The sequence below is a fragment of the Cyrtonyx montezumae genome, unplaced genomic scaffold, assembly GCF_038088225.1.
Source record: "Cyrtonyx montezumae isolate F1298 unplaced genomic scaffold, pur_monq_1.0 scaffold_21, whole genome shotgun sequence".
NCBI classification, from domain to species: Eukaryota; Metazoa; Chordata; class Aves; order Galliformes; family Odontophoridae; genus Cyrtonyx; species Cyrtonyx montezumae.
In genome coordinates, this window is record NW_027071948.1 from 5,470,590 (window position 1) to 5,479,229 (window position 8,640).

Below are 8,640 nucleotides of genomic sequence, written 5' to 3' on the forward strand. Positions count from 1 at the left end.
TGTGATGCTCTTGTCCTGGTGTTTTGTTTTGTGTTGTTTTTTTTTTCTCGAGGAAGGACTTTATCTGCTTTGGGATTCTACACAAGAACAACAGCAATTTGCACGTGTGTTACAGCAGCCTGACCCCTCGCAAAGCACTCTGCTGCACTTGCTATAAAAGCCAGTTCCCTCCTACACAGTCATTAAAAGTCCCAATAAACAACAAAAGTAGAATTATCCTACAGATCTCAGCGGATCAAACCAGACTATAAAATCATTTATACACTGGAAAAAAAAAAAAAGAGTACAACACTCTCCCTGCAAACCAACAATTACCATCGTCAGTAGGGAGGTCCAGAGGTGCTCACAAATCTAAATGCAGTTGCCTCTCAACCCACTGAAAGCCACAGACATTTGCTTGTCAATCCAGTAAATATTTCTCACCTGCCATGCCCATTTGCTAAAGGAGACCATTCCAAAAGTTTTGGAGTGACACCAGCGAGGGCCATAAGCGCAGGAAAGAAGCACCAAGTGGAGTGCACCCTCCGTGTGCCAGGAGTGCAGCCAACCAGCTGTGCAATCCCAATTAGGACAAAAGAAAGAATCCCAATTAGGACAAAAGAAAGAAACAGCACAGAGGTTCCTGCAACACTAACACGAACACGAAGGCCACGACTGCAGCTTAAAATTATGTTTTCTTCCCCTTCTACTCTCCCTTTCTCTTGCTCGAACTTTTAAACTCTGCAAATTTCCCTCCCTTTTCAAATAAAAAATTCTTTTATGTGCTCAGCCCTTCAAAGAAGTTAAAGGATCCGGCACTTTCTCTTGTCTTTGTACCTTCTTCAGATGCACCTACTAAATATGGAGGAGTATTCCTTTTATATCCCCAGCTCAAAATGATCAAAACAGGGACCTGGGCACTGGAGCCTGGGCTGTTACTAGGGCAGAAACCCCAAAGCACCGATGCTATCCCTACAATGGCTCTGCTTTCTCCCAGATACTCCTTCAGCCCTTATGTGTGTGCTCATCCCACCACTGCCTCATTCAGCGTGTGTGTTGGGGTGGGAAGCCACGACCAAGGTAGCTGGGTAGATATTTCTTCCTCTCCAACCACTATGGCATTTCAGCTAAGTTAAAGTCTGAGAGGTGGGGGGAGGAATTCATCTTAGAAAACAAAACCATTTACTAGGGAACAGAGGGGATTTGGGTAAAAATTGAGGTGGTTTCAATTAAAAACAACCAAACGAACAACACCAACATATTTTGTTTGTTATCAGTCCCAAAGAAATCAGAGTTTCTCAGCCCACCTTAGCCTAGCATCTCTGCCTATAGCCAGGGCTGTGCAATCTAGTTGCCACATTTTACCTTGGGTGATGCAGGGGAGCAGGTCCCATGGCTTTGGGCTTGGCCTTGCCTGTGCCCACAAGCTTTTGTGCTCATGAAGGTGGGACAGGTTTTGTGGCTGAGGGAAAGCCACAGGAATACTGCATATCACAGCAGTGCCCTTGCTCTCCTCCCACAGTCAGCTGGGAATTGAGGTGACAATTATCTCAGCTTAATGAGAGGTCATTAAATCCCCTAGGCAGAGATCCAGGGTCAAAGTACTCCTTGCACTGAAAATAAACAAAGCAAGACCGTGTGGCTGAGCCTTCCCCAGCTCTAATGGCTGCTCAGAGGGCATTTCAGGAGTTCCTCATTTGGCAACAGCTGGAATTATGGGCAGTTCTACTAAAAGGGCCTTTTTGTGGTGCACGTAGATGCTCTAATCTGTTTTAATGGGTTTTCCAGCAAAGCCTTTGACACATTCTCATTACAGTAATGCTTTAATGCAGAAGCATTCATACGATTAGGATAAAGTCTTCAAAAATCTCTTCTTTATGGAGATTTTTATTTTATTACAACACTGGTTTTCAACATGCACAGCAGTACCTGCATTAGAAAGCTGCTTTGTACAGACCAAATCGGGCCAACTTCAGCCTTTCACAACAGCAAAAACAACAACTTCCAAGTTACTACATCAGCACTACAGCTGGTATAAACACTTATCAGCCTCCTCCACAACCCAGGCTGAGCTGGGGAAGGAGGTTCTGCACCCAAATGGTGCCAGCTCAGGATATTATCCAGTTTCCAGGAAGAAAAGAACTGTACGGCCTATATCATCAGGGAGCACTTAATTCACAATCTCAGGAAGCTGGTTTAAAGGGAGAACAGAATGCAGAGCTCTGCCTGCATGCTGCCCATCAGTCAGCTCAAGAGGGGCTATATTTCATGGGGTGAGACAAGAGTTAGAGCTGCAAAGGCCAGCTCACAACACCCCTGTGCCTCAAAGGGCCCCATAGCATCACCCTATCTTCATTCAGACCCTCCTGAGCTAGAGGGAGTCAGGGATTGCATCATTACTCATGTAGAAATCCTGTAGCTGAGCCCCACTCCTCACCACTAGGCTAAAAACAAAGGTTTGCCATGAAACAGCACAACACACAGAGAGATATAATTACTTTTCTGGTTCTATTACTCTTCCTTCGCCTATAAAATAGACCCAGCGAACAGCAACAAGCAGCTCCTCATTTAGAGAGACCAGAAAGATGCTTTCATCTCATTGCCATGGCAAGCTAAAAATAAACCAAAGGAACAAGGTGCCTCAAATAAATGCTGAAGTTCCAAAGTTCCTTTTAAAACGAACAAACAAAAAACCAACAGGAGCAGCTGCACACCAGGACAATCCTTGTGATAAATTAACCCAATCCCTCTTCACCTGTCCCCTTCCCCAACACACCACAAACCATGCTCCTGCAAACCTTGCCTTTGCAGCTACCTTTTATTTAGCCCCTCCTCTCTACATCTCCCCCCTCCAGGCTCTTTGGATAGATCGCCAGGTGATCTGTCACAGTCCTGAATGCAAAATGATCATCTCGTCCCAGCCTTAGCAGCAGAGCCAAAACAGACCCTAGGATGGGAGTCCCAGGAGCCCAGCACAGTTGACTCGGGAGCATTTCTCATTCCTTGTAGAGGAACAGAAAGACAAGATGCTGCTCAGCAAGCGTGGCTCATCCTGCAGAGCTGGATCCCGCTTCAGACAGCAGAGGCTCATTAAAGGATGTGAACAGGCTGTCTCAGAGGGGAGATTTATTCTTAATGGAAAAAGCAAGGAAAGCCCTTGCCTCCTCATCTCCCATGGATGCTGATGCGAATGTACTTACACTGGCCTGAAATAATATTTCAGCTGGAGATGACTGCCAGCAGAGGGGGTCATGTGTTTTCTCTTTGCTCTGCGGAGAAGCAAGGAAAGGCACAGAGGCAGCACCCCACACTGCCCATGGCTCCTGCAAGAGGGAAATGTAGCTTCTGGAGCAACCCTGTTGCTCTGGGACCAAAGTCTCAGAAGGCTTCCAGCTACTTTGGTAGCTTTGTAGGAGATCCTCCAGCACAATACTCAAGTTATTGATCCAGGTTCTGCACCCCACCCTGAATGGCATCTCCACCAGCACCAATAAAGGACAAGTCACAGACCCCAGGCTCCCCCAGTAGAGGGGAGCAGCCAGATCTGTAGGGTCCACATGGCTTCTTGGCACAAAGCAGTTGTTAGCATGTTAATTAGCTGCTGCCAAACGTTATTAAGCTTCAACATGACAGCGTGATGTCATCAGAGCCAGCAGGAAGATCCTGGTTTAGGAGACTTGCTCTTCCCCCTTCCCCATCACAGCACAGTTCCCCAGTCCTGCAGCCACAAACAGCAGTGCTGGTGGGGGGATTCCCACCCCAAAAGTTAGCTGGGCTGAGGGCACCTCGGGAGCAAGCCAAACAGGGTTCCCCAGGTTAATGGAAAATCTGTCATTTGAAATGTCACCAGTGATGCTGCAATGATTAAATCCCAGTCTGGAGTCCCCAGCTCATTTCTTATTGACTGAATCAAGTGCTTTATATTGACAGGGCTTCTGTAAAATACACCAAGGCACGGGGAAATCAATTCATTATTAGACTAGCCAGGCCATGGAGGCAAGTTTGAAAGGTTCACTGATAAAAGCCAAAGAATCCGGTGTTCTTCCAGCCACAACCCAACCCTCCCCTTCTTTCACTTGGTACCCTCCCCCTCAAGGCTCTGATGAAGGATATTGTCAGACAGGCACCAGAAGGAGATGCATTCAGTTCAGCTCCATCCCTGCTGTCCCCATTGTGCACTGCTCCTGGCAGTCAGCATGCACTAAGGCAGAAGGGACCAAGTAACCCACGGCCCAATTATCTGATGCTCCAAGTCCCTGCATCCTCTTAGCAGGCCTCAAGGATGTCCTTGCCCTTGCCACTGTCATTTCTATGTCACCCCCCATTCCTAGAAGTGGGTTCATCCAGAATTAAATGGACGTTTTTGCAGTTAGGGGCTGGTCTAACTAGCCAGGTATTTCTTACACAGAACAGAAAGCAAACCTAAACCTATCACAAGCACAGCAAGGTCTCCTTGAGACAGGCCACAGAAAACAGAGGCAAACAGCTACACAGCAATGCACAGTACCAAACTGCAGCCCTCCCTCCTTCCCTTTTTTGTAATTTTAAAGAAACTAGTTTTATCCAACATTACTGCAATAGAAAAAAAAATCAATTCCTTTGCACCAAATTACCTCTGTTTAAATAGATTTATTTTATGCCAATTGCCAGAGAAATGCATCTTCTATTGGCAGTAAAGCAAAGCTCTTTGCTTCTTTTAAAAGGAAGCAAAGCTTTTCACAATGTGTTAGCAGCAGGGAGGATGTCGAGGGGCTCTATTTTCTACTTAGTGCTCTCAGTAATGCGACTGCTTACGTAGCTCCAAAAGAAGCATGTATTTTTACAGCTAAGAGATACCTGGAGCTTTGCCACATCAGCCGCTCCCATCAGCTCACGGCCTCCTGAACCAAGCAAGGGTTGCTCCTGGCTTTCCCAATCTGGAAGCAGTGAGGTCTCAGGAAAAAAAAAAATCAGCCTAAAGGAAGTGCTCTCCTGCACAGCACTGAGTGATTTTGAGCCCTGTGTTCCTCGGCTGTCAGAGGGCCACCAGCTGTGTCTGTGGCCACACTCACACCTTACCAGGGGGCAGTGAGGAGCTTTAAACCTCTGATTCATTCAGCTCTCCAGCAGCAGTCCCCCATCCCCTGTCTGCTTGGAGCTGCAGGAGATGCTGCTTGGCAGGGACACCGCTGCACCACCCCCAGCCAGTCTGAAGGATGATTATTGGATCTCTGCACCATTAACGGCTTGTTAATGGGTGAAAGGAGCATTTGCAGGAATAACCTCTATTTGTCATCCCTTGCTCAGCTGAAAGCAGAGCCAGGAGTGCACAGAAGGACTCTGCAGCACTTCCAGCGGGATCCAACCAGGCAGTACACTGACTCCTGCAAACATCTGCTGGCAGTCTGATGACCCTCATCGTGGCACAGCAGACAGGTAGGGTGCAGGGAAGTGCATGAGAGCCTGCTCAGACAGGCATGCTTCCCACTGTGGCCATACTGCTCCAGAAGAGGTGCTTACGTGGCTCAGCACCCCTCCATGGTATAAGGAAGGCAGTAGAAAGGGAAGCAGAAGAGGCAGTCACTTCTGAGTGGGGAGGATAAAGCCAGAATGTAACGAGCATCATCCCTGGAGCCTGCAGGACGCACACATATGAATCCAAATCCTTCAAGCAGGATGCATACCGCTGTTTTCCCCAGTTAATCTTCGACTAAACACTGACAGAGGAATCAGAGGGAATCGTTAAGAAAAATGCTGGGACACAAATTCAGTTATGGCCAAGTTAAGGGTATTTAAATACCCAGAAATAAACATGCCTGACAGCCAGTTGGAAAGTTGTGCTTTCCAAACTGTTGTTTGCCAGAATGAATACTCAGCATTCAGCCACCCCATTCCTCTTTGTACTGGCAAAAACCAGCATATCCCATCCACCAGAAAGAGAGGTTTATTTTCCAGGGAGGGAGCAGAATCTCGACCCAGACCCACAGACACTGCAGGGCTCCCAGGCTGCTTGCTCATACTGCAGCAATCTCTAAAGACTCTGCTTCAATCCACGCTCCTCTCTGCATGAAGTGCTCCTGTCCTGATGTCAGCAGATCCAATGGCAGATCGAGTGGTGCAGTCACTCTGTGCCCCCATGTCTGTGTTCACCCCCTGAGCTGCTAACAGCACCCAGGATTTCTGAGCAGGGCCAGATGTCTGGCCAGAACTGGACTCATTTTTGCAGAGACGGTGAGGCAGAACCAAGAGAGCTTTATGCAGTCCTGCAAAGCTCCCAAACACGCCCTGGATCACCCAGGTTGAGAAGGGTGGAAAGATACAATGCCCAGAAATGGCATTTCAGGGGGACAACAAAACAAGCAAACAAACTAAATCTACCCCTTTGCATCTGCCAGAGAGCTTCACTGGAAGCAGCAGGCAATAACTCAGCCCAGCAAACAGCAGCAATCTCATCCTGCTGATCTCAGACCGGGCAAAACAGAAAATCAATGAGGCGCTTTGGATTTGTGCCAGCATCAGGGAAAGCATCACAAAGACAAACCCAGTGGAGTTTTGCTCTTAGCTGAGAACTGGGAGGATGCTTAGCTTATTTTCCACCAAGAAATGAGCCTGAAGATTGAAATCCCCCCTTGTATCCTCCAGATTCTTCCTCTTGCTCTTTCTAGTGCCTGCTGATGTCTTTTGCCTTTTGTGAATTTCCTTAACAAGCCTTCTCTCCAGCACAGAAGAGCTGATCTTCAACTGGATAATAACAGGGCAATGTGCAGGGCCCGTGTGTCCCAGCAGCTCACAGGGTAACAAGAGATAGCACAGAGCGCTCAATTGGCAGATAAAGAACTAATCCAGACAGAAAATTGCTTTTCTGTAATACGTTGTTCTGCAAGAGGAAGGAGAAAGATTGGATGAGGAGGGGGCAGGACGGGGCTCAGATGGCACGGCAGCTATCCAGCAGCCAGACAAGCGTGCAGGCATCACAACCTGTTTGCAAGGAGCTCATCTGTGAGCACATGGACCCACAGGAGACAGCAAGGCCTAAATTCAGATACGGGAGCACTGCAGGAGCTGGGGAGCTTGCAAGCTGCAGCAGGTTTGTCTTCTTCAGCATCAGGAGAAGAAAGAAAGAAACAAACAAACCCAACACAAGGTAAGAGCAAGGAAAAGTAAAGTAGAGCTGGAAATAACAGGCAATCTAAGGACAGTTCCTCACCAGGGACCCTTTCATCCTAAACTGAAAAACAGAAGGCTGATTTATACGCTGAAACATTCTCCAACATTTGTATTTTACAGCCTCTGCTCCCAGGACTATCTGCACATCCACACCCATGCCCACACACCATCAGGGATGCTGCAGACCTCTGAACTGCAGTGATGTACTTCAGCAGTGAGTTGCACGGGGTAATTTGTCCTTTGACATTAACCTGAGCAGTGAGGGAGTGAGGAAAGAAAAAGTATATCTTTGTCACAGTTGAATCAGCAAGAGCAGCTGTGGGATTACACAGTCTGGTTTCCTTCCCTTCCTGAGTACTGGGTCAGGTCCCCTGGTCCTACAAGCAAACAGTTGAACCACAGCCCTGACGATTAACATGCGAGACAGAGGAGAACCAGGGCTCATTTTCAACTTGTCAGGGCCCGCAAAATAAATTACAGAATAAAATCCCAGAATGACAGAATAATGAGCAATTCATTTGAAATGTAAAATAAATAGGTAAATCTCCAGTGTGCTGGCAGAATAAATGGGATTGAGCTGACATTTGGTGATTAAATTAAACAGTAATGACCTCATGAATAATGGGCTACAGGATTGAATCTGGAGGGCAATATTTTGTTAAGTGGGGGGCAGAGAGCTGTGGGATAACACATCCAGTAAGAGGCAAACTCTGCTTCCTACATTACATGCAACTCCCTGCAGAAACTCCCCACACCTTAGGACCACTGTCTCCCCAAGTCCCTTAGACAGCACGAGGGGCCCCAGCCCCAGGTGCTTCTGGCTCAGGCACAGAGCAGCCCAGGGGCAACCAAAGGGGATTCCTCCTCTCAGCAGGCAGACAATCATCAGTTCGGGGCACGAGCAGGAGCACACATCATACCACTCCCTTTGGGATTGGGGGAATAACTGGAACATGCAGCAGAGCATCATTCCTAGCGAAGCCACCTCTGATGCTCAGAGCTGCACTCCCACGTTGCCCACGTTCTGCTCCAGACCACCATCCCCATCCATCCAAGCACTCAGCCTTCTCTCCACTCCCATGTCACTCCACACCAAATTCAGGGCCGGGTTTTCTAGTTTTCCCTGCCCACAGCTGCTGGTATTATGTTGGTATTATTAAAGGATTATGTTATCGGTGCTTCTAGGGTAATGACAACTGCTGTTTCTTGACCCGCGGTTCTGAGCTGGTTCTTTTACTTATCAGCCACAGACAGAGCTGTCACTGACCCCTGCTGTTAATACCAGCTAAATCTACTGGTGTCCCAAGATGCCTTCCCCTTCTCTAACAAGCACAATCCCTGAAGATATGGGGTCCATCTCTCATTTCCCAGCCAGAACTCTACTCGTTGGCAGCCTGTTGATGCAGCCAGTGAGTTCATTTTAACTTTGTCACCGAGCAAATGAAAAGTGAAATTTTCATCTTGGCTCAAGTCCAGGAAATTCTGTTTTGTGTTGAACAGAACAAAGGGAAACAA